Here is a 21,497-nt window from a genome sequence, read left to right as displayed (position 1 = left end):
CTTGGTCCATTCAGGACAATTACTATAACAATCCCAGTCTCTCTCTAGGCTATAATCCAACCCTTTACCGGGTCAACAGTAATAACCCCACCCTTTACCAGGTGGTCCCCAGCCTTTCACCGGCTGTTGGTAATAACCCAACCCTTTTACCCGGGTGGTCCCCAGCCCTTCACCGGCTGTCAGTAATAACCCAACCCTTTTACCCAGGTGGTCCCCAGCCCTTCACCGGCTGTCAGTAATAACCCAACCCTTTTACCCGGGTGGTCCCCAGCCCTTCACCGGCTGTTGCGTCCACTGCCCGCTAGGCAGTCAAGCTAAGATTTTAAAAAGCAAAACACATACACCGGCCATCACACACACACATACAAGCATTCAGGAGGCAGATAGAAAATTGACAGGTTCGTTTAAAGAGGCACCGGATAAGAGATTACCTGTCTTGTAGCCTTCTGCAAGCCGGAAGTGGACACGGAGACAGACCGACACAAAACAGGAGAATACAGACAACGGCTGTATCTTTGGAGGTGATCAGGCTCCGGTTGTCCCACTTTACGGAGGTCCGCTCCGGTCCGTTGGTTTCTGGCCCTCCGAACCGGCAAATCCGGAGCCCCATGTTGGGCGCTAGTGATGTCGCGAACATAAAATTTTCGGTTCGCAAACGGCGAACGCGAACTTCCGCAAATGTTCGCGAACCGCCATAGACTTCAATAGGCAGGCGAATTTTAAAACACACAGGGACTCTTTCTGGCCACAATAGTGATGGAAAAGTTGTTTCAAGGGGACTAACACCTGGACTGTGGCATGCTGGAGGGGGATCCATGGCAAAACTCCCATGGAAAATTACATAGTTGATGCAGAGTCTGGTTTTAATCCATAAAGGGCATACATCACCTAACATTCCTAAATTGTTTGGAATAACCTGCTTTAAAACATCAGGTATGATGTATCGATCAGGTAGTGTAAGGGTTACGCCCGCTTCACAGTGACAGACCAAACTCCCCGTTTAACGCACCGCAAACAACCGCAAACAGACCATTTGCACAAACGCAAACTCCCCATTTGCACAAGGTTGGATACCAAGCTAGCCATGTCCCGTTCCTTGTCCTCACTGATGTAATTGAAGGTCTCTTCCTCCACCCAGCCACGTACAATACCAAGGTTCCCCAAAAGGTGACAACAAGCCCCCTGGGACGCCTGCTGTGTTTGGTCTTCCACCTCCTCAAAGCCACCTTCCTCCTCTGACTCCTCTTCTTCAGACTCTTCTCTCTTTGCGTTGCCTCTCTCTGCGTTATTATAAGGTGTGTTAAGTAGTACTATTCCTATCAGTTTAATCCCTGTTATGTCCCCTATCAGAAGACAACCCTGGAGAAGGTCCCAGCGGGACTTCACCAACTAATGATAAAGAAGAAGAAGCTACAGGTTCCAGCCCTGACAGAGACTGGCGGACAGCGCCAGAAACACAGTTGGTCCCTTCTACCTCTGCTCCTTCTCCTTCTTCCCCCTCATCTGGATTGAATCCTGAAAGTCCCAGCTTTGTCCCTCATTCACCAGTTAGGGACTCTAACTCTATGCGAGAATCTGGACCTCTGTCTGTTGTAGAATTATTAGGCCCTTATAAAATATACCCTTACTGGGCCCCTTTAACACTATACTCTTATATTAATTTCTCAGGCCTCATAGTTTAAATCTTACAAGATTGCTTTGTTCATAGAAATAGCATGTCAGCAGGAAATGCTAGAATCCTGTTAAAAGAAACACTGTAGCAGATAGTCTTAATAGAATGTATAATTGCTAAAAAGGCCTTGAGGAAACTAACCTTGAACGACTAATGTGCCAGTTGCTCATTATGGACAGCTGCCAAAAGCCCCCTCCCATCGAGTGAGCTCCCTTGTGCCAGCAAGATGGTGCTGAAACCTGTAGGAGCTCGTCATGACGTCAGCTATGACATAAGACGTAACACCCAGCAGGGAGGGCATTAAACTAACCACTTTGCACCTAAGCCAATTGACAATGTTTATTTGCTAATATCTTGATTTCTTTCAATGATGTAATTTTGCCTTTAAAAGGGTCTGCGAGCCCGCTTTTTAACAGATGCCATTAAATTTTCTCGAAGTTCTTTTAACCTGAACTCCGTGTGTCAGTGTGAATTTACTTCTGCGTATATGCAATTTAAACATCTCTAATTTGGTCAGGAACAGATAGTCATTCAAACTTATTGGTTTGCTTAAAAGATTCCCTTATCAGCTGGCGCCCAACTGTGCGGCCTGGGTTATGCCCTGCTAGGGCAGCCGTCTGAGAAGACGTGGGGTGGATGAATCCTGGGGGAAGGAAGGAGATTGATCACCTCTGAATACACGGTTGAGTCTGCTGCAGCACCTGCCCAGTATGTTCCAGCCCCTGGGATTGACCTGCCCCAGCGTCTGTGATTGGCTGCCAAGAGGTCATCAACGACAGGTAATATCTTGCCCAGAGACCCCACACCTTACTTGTTGATACCTACTTTACCTGCACATACTGACTATCTGTTACCTGGGTGTGCTCTTATTGATTTGTCCTTATTTTAGTGCCCGGGTAGTTTATTTGTCTATTTGCCTGTTTACCCCTTTTAGGTACCACGTGGCTGTGGTAGTAAGGAAAAAGGGGGGTGGATCTGTGGAAGTTTTCCTGGGGATCTTCTGTTTGCCTGTTTTCCTCTTTTAGGTGCCGAGTAGCTACGGCAGTAAGGAAAAAGAGAGGGGGAATCTGTGGAGGGGTGTAGACTCACTGCCTCCTGGGGATTTCCCATAAGTGTCACTTTGACTGCTAGCCTCATTGGACACCACTTTACTCTGCTTGTTGTGTGCAGAGAGGTGGAACACTGCAGCCTCGAGCGCTGACGCTGGGTGTTCCAGTTTAACTTTTGTGGCAGGTGGATTCAGGCTGGTATTGCTGTCTCCATCACCACGTGGTAGTGGGACTTGTGGGTGGGTCTGCAGGTGTACTACGGGATTGAGGTAGGTGGCTTTTGCCACACGTGTAAAGAAAGGGATTTTTGTTAACCCGGTTTGAACTGTTGAACTTATTTGCACTGTGATGCATGTACTGTATTTATACTTGAATATTGTTTTCATTGTCCGTCACGCTGGTTCCTGTATTTACTTTCATCTTACTCTCTGTATCATTTACACTTTCCCCTCCTATTTCTCTGTTCTGAGAGAAGTGATTGGTCACACACTTCTCGCCTCGCTCCAATCCACGGCTACCGTGGGTAGGCAGAATCAGTGACTAGTCTACGTTTTGGGAAGACGTACGTTGGAATTTATTCTTGCGTAGCAGTCGAGCATTGTAGACATTCTCTTTCTATTTATCTCTCTCTATCTCTCTCTCTCTCTATATCTGGGACGCCTTATATAGAGGGTATGGGACAGAAATTAGGAAAACCCAGTAAGGGGTGGTTCGCGTGTGATTTGGTAGAAGATAGAGAAGGTGAGGAGATGGTTAAGAAGGTTAATAAGATTGCTAAAGTGTGTGGAGTTGCCGTACCTCCGTGCGGTAGATTGCAGCCAGAGAGCTGGCGTAAGTTACTGACAGAAAAGAAAGGAAAGCTTTCAGATCATGATTTAGTCCGGACAGCTGAGGCTTGGTACCGGGTGGCAAAGGCTATTCAGCAAGAGGGATGGATTGAGGAAGAGGTTGATCATAAAGGTGTAAAACTGTTTGTGTACTATAAAAACTTTGTTACAGAGAGGCTCTCCCAGCCAGCGCCCAGTTATGGCGCACACGAGGTAACCCCTCCCAGCATCACTTCAGCAATGATTGAGAAGCAACTGACCATAGCTCCCGCTCCTAGTCCCCTCTCTGCCACTGCCCCCGTTTACCCAGTCCTGAATGCTGATGGATCCATATTTTCCCCACCATCAGTCCCGCAACTCCCATCATCCTCATCCAACCCTTCACCCCGTCCATCTCCCTCCAGCCCCTTCCACCCCTCCAACATGACCTTCCTCCGCCCACCTCCACCTACACGCCCTCGTGCCTGTCCATTTTCCACTCCTCCTCCCACTGACCCATCCCCTTTGCCTGTCTCTCCTCCTTTTGCCTCCCCTACTTCCCCTGTCCCACCTTCTCCTCCTCCTACTCCTCCAGCCACGCCTACTCCACCCTCTCCCCCTCTTACTCCACCCGCTTCTCATCCCTCCCCTTCTGCATCCTCATGTCCGTATCCTCTGTATCCTTCCGCCCTTCCTAGTCCCTACTCGTCACGGCCGCCCTACGCCTACTCCACCCAACTGTCTTGGACTCACTGAACCCCAACGTCACTTCCTTCCACGCCTCCAATATGGCGTCCCCCAGTAACACAGCACCTCTTATGCCGGTCCTTCCGAATGATCTACTTCCACCAACTCTTAGTACACCGGCAGCCCCAGCCGGAGGAGTGCCACTTCTGCCCCCAACCTTGACACCCCAAGTAGTGCGCCCCCCGGGCATCCGGGTGACACAAGCAGATGAATCCGACTCGGTTAGCACCCATGGCTACCAGATGCCACCGGACGCCAGGCAAGCTTCGCCCAATCATCCCGGCGTTCTTTAAATGACCCTTTTGGCCGCAGACTTCAGGGAGGCGAGGCCCCTGTAATGTATGTCACCTTTAACCCAACACAAGCCAGTACACTGATGAAATCGCTCCCTGACCCCGAAAAACAGCCCATGCCCTTCTACAGAGCAATAGTTCAGATCCAGCAAACTTATTCCGCCGCTTGCCGAGACTTACTGAGCCTTTGTGCCATTAAAGCTGGGGATGCCTACTGGCCTAGCATTGCCCGCCACCTCTGTACTAATTGGTTAGTCAGTGACACAGATTATTTGTCTGGTATTGAGTTCTGTGACCAACTGAGGGCCTGGGCCAAAGATAAACTTGCAGATTTAGCAGCAGGCCTTACCGACATTGTCCAGGAAAAAGGTGAATCTGTAGAAAGATTTCATGCTAGACTTTTCCAAGTGTATTAGAACCGAGTAGGATCTTTCGTTCCCTCCTGGACTACCCGGTGAGATGTCTCATCCGAGAATAAATTTATAATGCAGGCAAGAGTGTGGTCAGACTAGCCGTATCCTAAGTGATTCCAATATTCCAAATGGACTGTGTAATCCTCGGACGTGGTAGAGAAAAGACTCCAAAAGGACGTCCATTCAGGGTTCCGAACTGAACTTGTGTGGAGGAACGGTGGTCGACTATTCAGGGAATAATGAATCCCAGAAATATTCAAAGGGATGGGAAGTACAAACCAGAGCGCAGATTTCCATCTGGATTTGTCCTCGTCTAAGAGTGAAATATGTTTGTGTAGGAGTCGGGGCACACCAGGTACCTCCATAAAGTCTCGTAGGTCTCCTCGACGTTAGTTGAAAAGTAGGTTAGCGCGAATCCAACAAAACGGCTCCCGTGAGGGATAAATAGAGTATAGACGGAGGGTCCACCATCTCTGAACCCTGTTCACCAGGTACGCGCTCCGAGGAGACGGGGCAGTCCTGCCATCTTATCCCAAGATCGTAATGACCGGGGAAGTCAAGACAACCGGGATTTCCGGTCTTACCATGTGATCCCTACGTACGGTTTACCTTCAGACCGGGTAATAGGCCTTCCTTAATCTTGTTATCCGAGCAAGGCAGTGCCTGTTTGCTCCATGAAGGTCTCCGTATCTCCAGACATCTTGACATGGGAGAAATTGTCTGCGCAGTTTGTTCGTAATGGTCTGGATATCCAAAACAGAAAGCAATTCTCTGTAATATATGGTGCAGAATATACCAAAACATGCACTCTCGTAATACCGGAGGTCCATCCGTTAGCCGTACCATCTCCGGGAGTGTGTGTAAATAAGTGGGAGTCTTCCCCCGTTATACCTCTGTGAGTATTTATTGCGTGTGTTACAGTGGTCCGGATCCAGTAGATCCATTACAGGAGATAGAATAGAGGGATACAGTCTAAATATGTATATCTTGCATGACCAGGCAGTCCTCTATAACGAAATCAGTAGCATGGACGTCAGCTCTAATTTAATGACGGAGGGACGCCCCTCTATGTAGTCATCAATGTCTTGCACAGGTACAAGCCTGTGTGATGAACAAATGGCCGGTACTGTAGAGCGTCGAGTGTATGAGAGAGCCGCGCTCTCTACTAATGTGATCGCATACCGTAATAGCGTACGGCTGCTAGCATGAGCGGGCCGCACCTGTTAATAACCAACAGCAGAGTCTACATCCGTGACCGGTTCTCTCTATGAGAAAGGGTCCTCTGTATCCAGCCCAGTATCTGGTTGAGGTCAAAGGGGGGGGCTGTGCCCTCTAATAACAAATCAGCATCAGGTTCTGTATATGAGAGGGGTTCGCCCTCTGTTCCTGAAAATAAATATACTTGGATCGAGGTGATGGAGGGCCGCACCCTCCTGAGATCCAAACTAGAGTCCCTAGAGACTCAGGGTGACCAACTGCAGGGCACACCACTTATTAATGTCAGCATAAGGCTGAGGGCAATCTTCGGAAACAACGATGGAAAGCTATCAACCGACTATCCGGATCCCGTGCGCTCGCGCGGGGTCCAGGAAGACCGTTGGTAGTCTGAGGAAAGCTGGAGACGTTCTCCGCAATCCACGAGTGCCCGGGAGGTCGGAGGAGGTCAAGTCAGGCCTCTCGACGACCCGAGCGAAAAGGAAAAGGAAGTCATGAAAGAACAAAAAAGCAACAATTAACGTAGATAAGAGTAAATACAACAATTCAATCTCGGGGCGTGGTTTGGCCGTGAACGAAGATGGCCGCGTAAAGGACGAGCTCCGACCCACTCAGCTAATAAAGCGGACTTACCCATCAGCACGGCACAAAAATGGGGCGCACTAAACGCCCAGACGGATCCCAAACACCCAGGCACCCAGCAACTGCCGCACACACGGGCCCCATGGATGGCTACCTGGCTCCGGCACCCGCCGAATACCACGAGGCAGCCGGCGCAAGCATGGCCGACTCCCCGGCCTCCTCACCAGTACCGGAGACGGCTGCACCCACGCTGGCGGACATCAGTGCGGACATAAAGGCAATTAAAGCCCTGGCAGCAGCAATGGTAACTAAATCAGACATGCAGACCCTATCCGAGAATCTACACTCAGCGATCCGCACTGAGGTAAACTCTATTAAGGCCGAACTCTCCACACAGGCCTCCAGGATACAGGCAGCTGAGGCCTCAGTGCAAGCTGTTGGGGAGAGGGTTGAAGCCTCAAATCTGGCCATACATAGACAGGGCAATATCCTCCTACACCTGAGACGCCAAACCGAAGATCTTGATAACAGGGGCCGCAGATCGAACATTAGGGTCCGTGGCCTACCGGAACCTGAAGGGGCGGAAGCCGTAGAAGCAACACTACAGTCGCTGTTCCGCGACATACTGGGCCCAGAAGCGCCAGACTCCATAACATTTGACAGGGCGCATAGGGCTAACAGAGCACGCACGTCTGATAACACACCGAGAGACATTATATGTTGCCTCCACTCCTATAAGCTGAAGGAGAAAATTATGAACAAGGCCCGCGCAAGGCCCACCTGGCGTTTCAAGGGCGCAGAAGTTGCCCTCTTTCAAGACCTATCTCCCCTCACGCTTGAGGCTCGTAGGGCACTGAGACCCATCACAACACTACTCAGGGACAGAGGGATCCCATACAAATGGGGTTTCCCCTTTATGTTATTAGCCAGACATCATGACGACTGGTTCCCGCTACGCTGGCCGGAGGAGGTGCCCAGGTTCCTTCAGCGCCTCAACCTCCCACCTACAGAGGTCACCGACTGGATCCTGGGGCCACTGGACCAGAGGCAGGGACTTCACACCCCGAACTTGCAACGAAGACGACGAGACGTCACACCTAGGCGCCCACAGGCCCGCAGGCAACTGATGCCCACGGACCCGGAGGAATAAAGTTCTACCCCCCACTTGTATCCACCAAGCAAGGAAGACCGACCAGGACACACTAACGTACCACGGCCCGCTGACAACCACAGATGACATCGCTATCCCGTGTACATCAGATGCCAGATAAGTACTGTTTACGCACACACATGTAAGGGGACTTATCCATGACCGGGTGCTACAACACTCTTCTAACACGCCCTTGGGTGAGGAAAGCTACCCCAAGTTGTTTAGGGAGGGGGGCCTGTAGGGGGGGGGACTCACCGTTTGGCCTACCCATGGGATGGGGTATTTGCAGGGCATATCCCGCATGTGCACGTAAGACACAACCTATGTCGCTATACGGGACTGTTGAACTGCTATACACACGTGCACATATATGGAGACTTCCTTAAGGCAGGATGTTGCCACACATTCTCAACATGCCCCGGGAGACGGGAGGCTGCTCTAAGTCGCTTGGGAGGGGGGCCTAAGGGGGATAGGATGCACCTTCTAGCTTGCCCACGGGATGGGACTCTTGCAAGACATGCCCCACTTGTGCACGCGGAACACGAACTAGATTGCTTCATGAGACTGTTGGTTATTCACGGGACACTCAAGCATTTGATGTATTATGGTTTTACTGAAGCTGTGTTGTGAGCTGGTCCGGTCGTAGCTGTAACTTACCACCGGCTACGGCACCAGAAGGGGGATAGATTGAGGGAGGTGGGGAACGAATGGGGGATTTTTATGTGAATATTGCTCTTATTTCGTTGATATTGTTTTGCCGGGCCATACTGGGTGTGATAGCTTTATGGGTGGGAGAAGGGCGGAGACGCCATGGGGACATAGGGCTACGAAAGGGATGGGGGCCACGAAGTGAGCTTACCTGGGACTACACCTACGAATGTACATATAGTACCAGATTTCTGGGGTGGGGGGGGCGTGGGGGGGTCGGGCTGGGAGGGGGGGCGGCTGATCTCTGAACAATGTTAAGATGTGATGTCATATGTTTATTAGGTAGCATTGTTTATACCCTGCAATGTATGATAAGACTCACTTGCGATGTTCACTCTTGGCAGACAAACACACGCACTCCCATACCGCCTGACTCTTGCCCCCCCCCCCCCCCCATGGATGGCCAACCCCGCTTCCTGTCCCCGGAACACAGGAACGGGGACGGAGCCCGATATGGGTGACAGGGGGACTAAGACCGAACTCCCTGTGCGGCCGGCCCGGCCAGACACGGCCCAAAATTCGAACTACCTTACGACAGCAATGGGCTACCCGCCCCGACACAGGGTAGGACCAGCAGCCACACGTACCGTCTATCCCTACAGTTGTAGAACCATTCCCCCATACTTCGTGACCGTAATACTCGATTTTTTCACAAGTATTGGCCATTAAATTCAACTTAGGAACATGTGGGACACGGACACTCCTTTGAGAGTACATACACTACTACATTACTGGACACTGTACATCCGTTACTGACTGTGACACTGGACTTCTTCGGCCACACCGCCACCCCGACATACACCTGTGTAGACCACATTACTGGGGGACCCAGGACCGTGGCTGCCCTAGCCTGATAGGGAACGGTACGGTCTTGTTATCCACCCAGCTACACAGGACACCCTCGAGTGGAGGGGATAACTTTAATTCTTATTGATATCGTATTACTGAGCACTTACAGCAGGGGCCTCCTGGGACGGGCTACACTGGGTGTGGGCCGAGCCGCCCCCAACTCGTGGGACTTGTAACTTACGAAGGTTCTACCTTTCCTCTTCTTTATCTGCACTTATATCCTTTTTCTTTTTTCTCTTCCACCCTCCCATCTCCCCCCCCCCCCCCCCCCTCCCTCACACCGACAGGCAGCGCGCGCGAAGGCCACTAGACCCAGAACACCTAAACACGACCGCGGAGTCACCAGCGACCTCGCCCGCACTACCCCAATGGCGTACATAGCAGCGCCTCTACATGTCCTTACGCAAAACTGCCGAGGCCTTAACTCACCTGAGAAGCGCGCACACCTCCTACGAGAACTTCATCGCAAACGGATCTTGGTAGCAATACTACAAGAGACACATCTCAAATCCTCGGACACCCATAGACTGAAAGACAGAGTTTACCCAATTAACTATCACAGCACTCATCCCGAAGCCCGCAAGGTGGGAGTTGCGATACTGTTGGCCGCTAATCTGGCCTTCACTCTGCTGGACCGACAGACAGATCCCAACGGTAGGTTTCTCTTCATCAAAGGCACGATTACGGGGAAGACATACACCTTTGCCTCTATCTATGCGCCAAACGCAAAACAGGCGATGTTCTTATGCAAAACATTCCGCCAACTGGCAGCATTCACGGAAGGCACCCTCATCATAGGGGGGGACTTTAACGCACCACTGGATCCGTTGCTGGACTCCTCGACAGGACACAGTTGTATCCCACAATCCGCGATTAGGGCCATCAAGAAGACCATGCGAGACTCGAGATTGGTGGACGCGTGGCGGACCATTCATCCAACAACCCGTGATTTCACGCACTACTCCGCCATACATAGGAGATACTCTCGCATTGATTATGTTCTGATCCAACAAGAAGGCCTCCAACACCTACAGTCGGCAACAATCGCACCTACACCGTGGTCGGAACACAGTGCAGTGGCCGTGAAGCTCGACTCCCCGCTGTTCAGGCCTGCCAGGACGGAGTGGAGACTAAATGAGTCGCTCCTCTCGGATCCGGGTGTGCTGGCTGACCTGACCGAACACCTCACTAATTACTTCAGGGAAAACGACACGGAAGAGGTATCAAAAGTGACGCTATGGGAGGCACATAAGAGTGTACTTCGTGGTCACCTCATTAGAATTGCTTCCCGTAAGAAGAGGGAATCGCAGCGACGTATGTTGGAGCTCACCGACCAAATCTCCCGCTTGGAAACACAACACAAACGATCACAACTTGAAGAACACTATCGCCCACTTTTGGATGCCCGCCGACAACTGGCAGACCTGGTTGCCAGCAAACACCATAGGGTGACACAACGATCCAAGGCCTTCTTCTACATCCATGCGAATAAAGGAGGGAGACTCCTGGCTCGCATGATCCGGCCCCAACAAGCGAGGGCACAGGTTCACGAACTCCGGAAGACTGATGGCTCACTTACTCAATTCCCTGAAGCAATTGCCACTGAATTCTGTAACTACTACAGACAACTATACAATTCCACACCGACACTCCCCGACGCCCACGGAACGAACCTACAAGACGCAACATGGCGTTACCTACAAGGTTTCCAACCCGACGCTCTAACACCAGAAGAAGCAGAACTGCTGGAGGCCCCGATCACCACGGAAGAGGTACAGGCAGCGATTAAGACAGCAAAAAGAGGGAAAGCTCCGGGACCGGACGGACTCTCGGCGGGATATTACAAATCATTTAGGGACATTCTTGCGCCGCATCTAATGACAGCCCTCAATCGACTCCAACAGGGTGACACACTACGCCAGGAGACGTTGGCAGCCACCATCACGGTAATTCCTAAACCTGGCAAAAACCCCGAAAACTGCAGCAGCTACCGGCCGATCTCGCTTCTTAACGCGGATGTGAAACTCTTCACTAAGATCATTGCTACCAGATTACAACGGTATGTGCCACGCTTGATACACCCGGACCAAACGGGTTTCGTTCCGGGACGGGAAGCCAGAGATTGCACGCTCCGGGCGTTCTCTGTTCAGGCATTAGCCCTTAGAGAAAAATCAGGCCTACTAATGCTCTCCACAGATGCCGAAAAGGCTTTTGATCGGGTAAACTGGAGCTTCATGATGGCGACGCTACGAAAAGTGGGACTAGGAAGAGGGATGATGGCTTGGATAGAGGCGCTATATACGGACCCCTGCGCTAAAGTACGGGTGAATGGCGCTCTTACGGACGCCTTCACCATCCACAACGGCACGCGTCAGGGTTGCCCATTATCACCACTCTTGTTTGCCATCTCGCTGGAACCGTTCTTGGACAGGGTGAGACATACCCCGGAGATCAGGGGGTTTCGGCATGGGACTCAGGAACATAAGGTAGCTGCATACGCAGACGACATGCTCTTCTTCGTGAGCGACCCGACTGATTCCCTGCCGGCATTGATGCGAGAATTCGATACGTATGGCCGGTTATCGGGACTGAAACTCAATCTAACTAAATGCGAAATATTAGATGTCTCGACCCCGATGGACGTAGGAGAGCAAATTCAACGTGAATACCCCTTTCATTGGTGTCGGGACCAGATGCGATACCTGGGAATCTGGATACCCAGGAACCCGAAAGAAATTTATGCCACGAATTACATCCCCCTTTTGCGCACAATCCTAAACGATCTCAAAAGCTGGAACTACGACCACATCTCCTGGCAGGGACGTATATCGGTAATAAAGATGAACGTCCTCCCGCGGCTCCTTTACTACTTTCACACCATCCCCTGGCACATCCCGACGGGATTTTTTGCATCTCTTAAGTCAGCGGTGATACAATACGTCTGGAAGGGAGAAAGGGCTCGGCTCAGCTTTGACAAGTTATGCCGACCCAAAAATTGGGGAGGCCTGGCTTTGCCAGATATCCGCAAATACTATCATGCCACGGTACTACAGCGGATTAGGGATTGGCATGTGGCACCTGACACCAAACTGTGGGTGGCGCTGAATAGAGAGGGTAGTAACAAAGCCCTCCACAGACTCACGTGGCATACTTCGGTGGACGCAACGTCAACGCTAGGTGCTGAATCACCCGTCGCTCAAACATTGAAGACATGGTCCCACCTGAGACGTAACCAACACATCTCCCCGCAGCCGAGCCCCCTGATACCGATCACCTTCAATTCTGATATAGGAGGAGGACTTCCCCGTTCTTCCTGGCCAGTTGTAGGAAATGAAGACTTTGTCCCGATATCCGAAGTCCTCAGTAACGCGGGTATACAGAACCTTCGAGACTGGAGTGGAATACCACATCCAACACTCATGCATAGATTTCATTATGCGCAACTACGACATTTTTACTATAACCTTCCCAACAGGGTAGCAATACATAGAGAACAAACGTGGTTTGAACATTTCTGCACGACTGACTCGGATGCCGATGGCAGAGTCTCAGTCATATATCAACGGCTAATAACGGGAGAACGCTCCAGGAACACGGCGTTCAAAAGAAGATGGGAAGAGCTGACGGATAGGACGTTCACCGACACACAATGGGAACAGATATTGATTCTGCAGCACAAGAGCTCCATCAGCACCAATTACCAGGAGGTCAACTTCAAGCTGCTTTCCCACTGGTACAAGACCCCCTCCTTGCTGCATAGAATATTCCCGGGATCCTCAGACGCATGTTGGAGATGCGAATCCCACACAGGCACAATAAGACACATTTGGTGGGACTGCGCACGGATTAAGCCGTTTTGGGAGGATATACAACGAGAGATGAAGACCATACTGGGAGACCTACCTGACCTCACCATAGAAATGGCCCTACTCCATCACACCGAGGGCTCAATTGCCCAATACAAGAGGTCGATAGTCCGACACCTACTAAATGCGGCTAAAGCATCCATTCCCGCTAAATGGAAGCAGACACAACCACCGACTGTGACGGACTGGCTTCAGAGAGTAGAAGACATCCACACGGCTGAGGCGCGATATGCAGAATTGCTAGGAAGGAGTACCAAACACGTAGAGGCCTGGACCCCGTGGTATGTATACCTCTCACGACCAGGAGCAGGGAGACCATGAAACACACCATTTCATACGGTCTTGGAGAGACCGAGCGTGCGCTGATGTCTGGTGCCATACCTAAACCCAACCCCTCCCCCCCCCCCCCCCCACCCACCCCCCCCCCCTCTTCTTCTCCTTCCAACAATATACGAGGTTTCTTATTCATCCCCACGCGACCCATTTCTGGGACTCAGTGGTGGCGGCTCGGACTGCCCCAGGGGGGCCGGACCGGGGGTACCTGACTGTGAGGATGCGTGAGCTATAGGAGAACTTTGTAGTAGATACCAGAGAGGCGCTCCAGTGCCATCACCCCCCAAAACATTAAATAAACAACAAACAACTGACTACAGGGACGACTAGGACACTGAACGAACTGAACAACGACTCCACAGTATGACTCAATAGACCGACGAGGGGAAGGGAACATAACATACGCCCTGCGACACTCCAAGGCACCCCATCAGGCGTCTGACTGACGGACTTACGAAGTGGACAGACTCACCTAAACCACTCCTGTAACATGGGTAGCCACTGGAGGTTCTCCCCCAGGGGACCCTAGACGAGGACTTGAGGGTTACACCCTTAGTGGTGCACTGTATGTGCTTGACAATCGCACCCTCAATTGCTACACAATGCACTTAGCTCATCGATAAATACTCACATGCCCTCGACACTGCTCCCACGCAGGATTACGCAGGGGCCCTCAGTCATGTATGTCGCATCTCGTTATGACTACAAATGTGAACACTACCTTCTCTCCCGGCTATTAGACTTAAAACCGGGCCACCTGAAGGTGCCACGGAATAGAGGCCCTAAGTTATCCCATTATTTAGCTTTCATTGAGAGGTTTTTGATGTTACTGGAATGGCATTAGCTTTTAACGATGCATCTAACTATATTTGTTCGCTTGTCACTTTGCTAGAGTTGCCTACGCTTTATTGGCTAATGAACAACCATACGACGCTTGTTGCATACCAGATGATCAGAAGATAAAAATGCTTACTTTTGATGTTAATTTTCGAACTGACTTGCCGTATATACACTGTTGTGGTGTATGACTGTTTGTTTCTGTACTCACCTGTTCGTCATAATAAAGAATTTACAAAAAAAAAAAAACAATTCAATCTCAGATAGAAGGCAAATAGCAGGCCGTAAGGTAATAAAAGTAAGCCCCACTGGACAGGACCAGGAGCTAACCTAATGCGGGAAAAAAAAATACCGACACCTATAAGGATTCCGGGAGGCAGATACGGAGTAGATGTTAAAGACAAGGAAAAACACCGCTTTCTCCTGTAGGTGTCTGAGTACCGGTCCTTGCCTGTGCGAAGTTCTCCTTGGAGATGTGCCATCGCCGGTTTGGAGTAAACCGTGGATGTGTCCGGGGTCTTCATAAGAAACCTTGCCCTTCAGGCATGAGGTTTAGGGCCTTCACCCTTCCCACCATATTCAGATGGCCATATACTGGTGTCCTCTTGGATTGTATGGCAATGGTGCTTGTCTGGACACCTGCCTATCTCCATGTCACTGGTGGGCACTGGGTTTTCCTCAGTGATATTTCCCCAGGCCTGCGGCCAAAAAGGGGTTCGGCACCAATGGTGCAGGTCCGTCCGTAGGGTACAGGCCCAGCAGGCCAAAAGAATGGACACAGAATAGTTGGCCAATCAATGGGGCACAGACATAGCAGGCCAATCAATGGGGCACAGACATAGCAGGCCAATCAATGGGGCACAGACATAGCAGGCCGTTAAAATGGGCACAGACATAGCAGGCCGTTAAAATGGGCACAGACATAGCAGGCCGTTCTAATGGGCACAGACATAGCAGGCCATTTTAACCGGCACAGAACTAGCAGGCCATTTTAATGGGCACAGAAATAGCAGGCCGTTTTAATGGGCACAGACACAGCAGGCCGTTCTAATGGGCACAGACACAGCAGGCCGTTCTAATGGGCACAGAAATAGCAGGCCGTTCTAATGGGCACAGACATAGCAGGCCGTTCTAATGGGCACAGACATAGCAGGCCAATCAATGGGGCACAGACATAGCAGGCCAATCGATGGAGCACAGACATAGCAGGACAATTAATGGGGCACAGACATAGCAGGCCAATCCATGGGGTACAGACATAGCAGGCCAATCCATGGGGTACCGTGAAATCCCCTACAGTATCCAAATCCCTGTAAACTTTCTAGGCTCGCGGCCGAAGGGGATTTATGTACGTCCAGGAGTTGGCTTTTCAATAGAGCACTGGTAAGGCAGGCCAGACAGAGGGCACAGACCTAGAAGGCTAGGTCATATAAAATGTAGTAAGAGAATAGCCCTAAGGGTCAGCACTAGGGAAGCTATCCCTATATGTGAAATATAACTCCTGGTAATATATAATGTCCAATGATCCGAATCCCTGTGAATCAGGTATATCATGTATAGTGCAGCACACTATGTGGTACGGTCCCAATCTGTCCAGTAATGTAGAGATAAAGGGACAGCATCCAGGTAATGATATAATGTAAAGTGCAGCACACTATGTGGGACAGACCCCAAACTGTCACATCATGTAATACTGATATAATGTATAATGCAGCACACTATATGAGACAGTCTCAAACTGTTCAGCAATGCCAATCAATGTCACAGCATGTAATACTGACATAATGCATAGTGCAGCACACTATATAAGACAGTCACAAACTGTCCAGCATTGCAAAGTAATGTCACAGCATGTAATACTGATATAATGCATAGTGCAGCACACTATATGAGACAGTCTCAAACTGTCCAGCAATGCAGAGCAATGTCACAGCATGTAATACTGATATAATGGAAATATAAATAATAAGGGGACAGACACAGAGGAAAGAGCCCCAAAGGGAAAAGGGAGCCAGAAGGAAAACAAAACTCCCCACCAAGCCCAGTGCCACATAAGGCAGTGGGGCAAGCCAGTTATACCAAACATGTCCCCAAATAATAAAACATGTAAAACACAGAAATATAAATAAATCCCAAAGCCACCCACTATAAGCAGGAGGCAGTGGTACTCTGACCTGTACTGACTGCAGAGCAGCAAAGAAAGAGGAAATGATGCATGGGAAGGGGAGTTTTATAGTACCTAACTTTTTTCTGATTGGTTGTTTTTCTGTGCTGCTGTGGAGTTCTAGTAAAGAGAGACTTAAGCAAATACGAAGCCTCCTGTCATGTTATAAAATTGAATTACTTCCCCCCATTGTCTCCAGGATAGAGGGCCCTGTAAAACCATGCTTCCAGAAGGTCAAATGCACATTTGTACTAACTTCTGAACCCCTGGTCCAATTCGTATGATTTTTGAGTATGTTGTTCCCCTGAATGGATTGATTGTGAATATGTATTTTTATGCGAATGTGATGTATATTTTGGGAGTTATGAATGTTGTGTAAAAACTGTATTTTTACTGTCTGTGATAATTATGTTAATCCCTTGTGTAGCATAATTATATCACAGACATAGGGGAGGATTTTGTGTGTAATTACTGGGAGTGGTTTTAATGATGTACGTGTATGATTGGTTGTTTTGTCCCGCCCTGTGGGTGGTCCTGTATTTACAAAATGGTAATAAAAACCAGGCTGGGTGTTCCAGCACCTCAGACCTATTCTGACCCTCTAACTTGCAGCCTTGACTCATGTTTGTAGGGGACAGCTATAATCACTACAGGGATTGCTATGCTCTTCATACTCCCTTAGCTACTGAGCTCTTGTAAGAGCTCTTGTTCCTGATCCTGCTTCGCTCTACAGAAGGAAGAGGTTCGCCTATTGGAACCTGGAGCCTGGTCGTAGGTCCAGGGGGCAGAGCAGACGGCGAGATACCAGCCCAGCAGCGGTGGTTCGTGGAGTCTGCAGTGCTTATGGTGGCTGCGGTGCTGATGGTCCTTTGGTGAGCGCTAGGAGCATCCTTTTCTACGGTCCAACTTCCAGCCAGCCTGGAGGCAACCGTAACACAGTTGTACCTAGGTGGGTGTTTGACTTCCCACGACTCAGTTTCTTTTGGCAGAGGTTGCAAATGGCATCGCTGTTGTCAGAGGCAGACACACAAAAAAATGCCACACTGCAATGACGGCATTCTGGTGATGGCAACAGCATGCGTTGATTGGCGTGCTGTCTGGCTGACCCTGGGTGCCGATGCATGCTGTCTGACTGTGCCACTAGCTCCTTGCGACAACCTCCCCCTGCTTCCAACTCGTCTCCTCCTCCTCTCTGTCTCCCCATCTGAACTTTTCCCCTGTTCTTCTTCTCTTCTATCGGGCACCCACGTTACATCCACGGACGCATCGTCATCATCAACCACTTCACTTGTATCTGACAACTCAGCAAAGGAAGCAGCAGCGGGTACAAAATCATCATCATCACTCCGTACGTGTGTAATGCTGACTGACTGAGACATATCCCTGTTATCTACATCCTCTGGCAATAATGGTTGCGCATCACTCATTTCTTCCAACTGATGTGTAAATAACTCCTCTGACATACCAAGTGAAGCGGCTGTGGTGCTAGTGTTGGTGGTGGCCGCAGGCGGGCGAGTGGTAACTTGAGAGGTGCCCGAAGCTAAGCTGGAGGAGGATGGTGCGTCAAGGTTCCGAGCGGAAGCTGTAGAAGATTGGGTTTCCTGTGTTAGCCAGTCAACTATGTCCTCAGAACTTTTCAAGTTCAGGGTACATGGCCTCTGAACACTGGGCATTATTCTAGGGCCAAAGGGAATCACAGCACCACGACCACGACGGCCCCTGCGGGGTGGCCTGCCTCTGCCTGTCATTTTTTTTTCGATTAGTGGTACTATGCGTGCAAGCTACTGTGACAACAGATATGAGTGGCACTGTGCAGTGGCAGAAGTTGGCAGATTAGACGCTGTAGGCCTGACACACACGCTTGCAGACAACTAACTGCTATTCAATCTATTGCAGTCAAAATTTTATTTTTTTTTAAATGTACACTACTGTTACACCAGATATGAGTTGCACTGGTGTGACACTGTGCCCTGGCAGGCCCTGAAACGCACACGCGTGAAGGAAACTGACTGCTATTATATTACAGTCCAAAAAGTTGTTTTTTTTAAATGCAAGCTATTGTGACACCAGATATGAGTGGTGGCACTGGGCAAGTGGGCACAGTATACGCTGTGAGCCTGACACACACGCTGGCAGACAACTAACTGCTATTCAATCTATTACAGTCAAAATTGTATTTTTTTTAAAAATGTACACTACTGTTACACCAGATATGAGTTGTACTGGTGTGACACTGTGCCCTGGCAGGCCCTGAAACGCACACGCGTGAAGGAAACTGACTGCTATTATATTACAGTCAAAAAAGTTTTGTTTTTTTTAAATGCAAGCTATTGTGACACCAGTGAGTAAGTGGTGGCACTGGGCAGGCCATGAAACGCACACTAGTGAAGGAAACTGACTGCTATTATATTACAGTCAAAAAGGTTTTGTTTTTTTAAATGCAAGCTATTGGGACACCAGATATGAGTGGTGGCACTGGGCAAGTGGGCACAGTATACGCTGTGAGCCTGACACACACGCTGGCAGGCAGGCAACTGCAATTAGATTACACAGAAAAAAAAAAGAGCAGACTGATGTTCTAGCCCTAAAAGGGCTTTTTGGGGTGCTGTCCTTACAGCAGAGATCAGATGAGTCCTTCAGGACTGTAGTGGACACTGAATACACTAGCCTAGCTATAAATTTCCCTATCAAATCAGCAGCAGCTACACTGTCCCTCCTCTCACTAAGAATGCAGCTTCACAATTAATGTAAAATGGATGCTGTCCAGGAGGTGGGAGGGTCTGGGAGGGAGGGTCTGCTGCTGATTGACTGGAATGTGTCTGCTGACTGTGAGGTACAGTGTCAAAGTTTACTCAATGATGACGAATAGGGGGCGGACCGAACAGCGCATATGTTCGCCGTCCATGGCGAACGCGAACAAGCGATGTTCGCCAGGAACTATTCGCCAGCGAACCGTTCGGGACATCACTTTTGGGCGCCAAATGAAGTGCAAATCAATCAATAAATTGATTATTTTGTGTATCTGCCCCTGGCCAAATTAAAGAAATAGTGCGTGCACGCTCCCTGAAGTAATTCACACCAGACAGAAGTTTCAAGTTAATGAAAAACTTGAGGAATGTTTATTAGAGGGGGTGGCATGCCCCTTATAAAGCAGAATTACATCCTAGGCTTTGTCAGAGATAACATAGAACTATACATGAATAATTGGTTAGGGGTTAAGTGGCTGATTTATTGCTCTTCCTACCGGGTGTGATGTCACTGGCATCTTGCAGGTCTCCCCTAGATTCCAGCGCCATCTTGTTAGTGAGGGTGTTAGTCGATGACAAAAAGGGGAAACTCCCTGGCCCTAGCGGCCATTTTAGGTAAATCACATATGAATTGATAAATGCTGATTGAAACTATATAAAATAAATAGACATTTTACTAACTAAAATTAGGATCATATTTCATGTCCACAACATGGATTATAGTAAGTTATGTTATATTAAAGATCCCCACATATTGTGTGGTCCTCCGTGTGTGTTATCCCTGTCCCCGGTGTGTCAGTATGTCAGTATTACTTAACGTGTCAGATCCATGGAGGATTATCTCTCGTGTTACTGTGGTGAGATATCTCCCATTCTTCTTTAGGTGATGTCCCCTGTGTATCAAAAGGTCCATCAGGCCTCCGGTCTATTTCCCTGATTGGTCTGTATGATGCCAGGGTGTCATGTTTCGGGGATGATGAGTGAGGGGAGATACTTATTAGGATGTATGTAGTGGTGGGAATATGAAGTGTGGGTGTCCAGAGCCTTCCATTGAGGGACATAATATTTAGCTATACGTGGGTCAGGAATATGGCTGTTGTCTTGGGTGGTAATTAGTTGACCAAATTTCGTCCCTTCGGTATTGTGTTTTGGACTTCCTTTAAAGTCCGAGTTAGCTGTTACTGTCCCACGTTGTAGTGTCGGAATTGTTATGGTGAATTGGTTAAGTCAGTTTTCGCAGAGTTTTCATCCGGCTGTAACATCGTTGGGATTGCTAAACAGGTCTCGTTGTGTCCCCCTATACCTGTGTTTTTAATGAGGTCCGGATCCCCTATCGTGGTGTGTGATGGCCCTATACCCCTTCTCCTACAACTTAGGGTCCGTGCAGGGGTAGTGTTGGATCTTGTTCCGGCTAGTTGTATGTGCACGATTTTTTCGCGTGCGTCCCATTGTCTGTTCTATCTATGTTGTTCCCCTGTCTGAAATATTTGTATTGTAGTCAGTGTGTTAGGTGTGGTTCGTGTATCCGCCAGCGCAAGATGGTGGTTATGGATCGTAGCGTAGGGTATGGGGATGCTGTGAGGGCTGCCCCAACCACCCACCCACCGACACCCCCCTATGTTTTCGCACGGAAGGTAAACCATGGTGCCCAGGTCTCTGCGTATTTTGCTCCTCTCCCTGCCATTTCCGCCTGAAGTGCTTTGCTGCCCTAATATCCTCAACTCTGTGGATCCATTCCTCCCGTGTGGGGATGTCCGTTTTCTTCCAGTACACCGGTATGAGTGATTTAGCTGCGTTTAACAAGTGGCGCAGAATTGATTTTTTTTTGTACTTGGACAGTGGTTGTGAGGAAATGTGTAGTAAGGCTAGTTCTTCTGACCATTCAATATCGTCTCCGAGGATAAATTGAACGTCTGATTTGATCCGATTCCTTGTGTAGCAATACCGGTGTTCTATACCACATGGGGATCAGCCTATAGTTGACCTCTTGATAGTGTGAACTGGAAGAGCTTTTGTGTTGCCATATCAAGGCTTTGTCTCATTGTGTCGGTGTGAATGTTTTGTCC

The sequence above is a fragment of the Pelobates fuscus genome, chromosome 1 (genome assembly GCF_036172605.1).
Source record: "Pelobates fuscus isolate aPelFus1 chromosome 1, aPelFus1.pri, whole genome shotgun sequence".
Classification (NCBI taxonomy): Eukaryota; Metazoa; Chordata; class Amphibia; order Anura; family Pelobatidae; genus Pelobates; species Pelobates fuscus.
Note: the sequence above shows the minus strand (reverse complement) of the source record.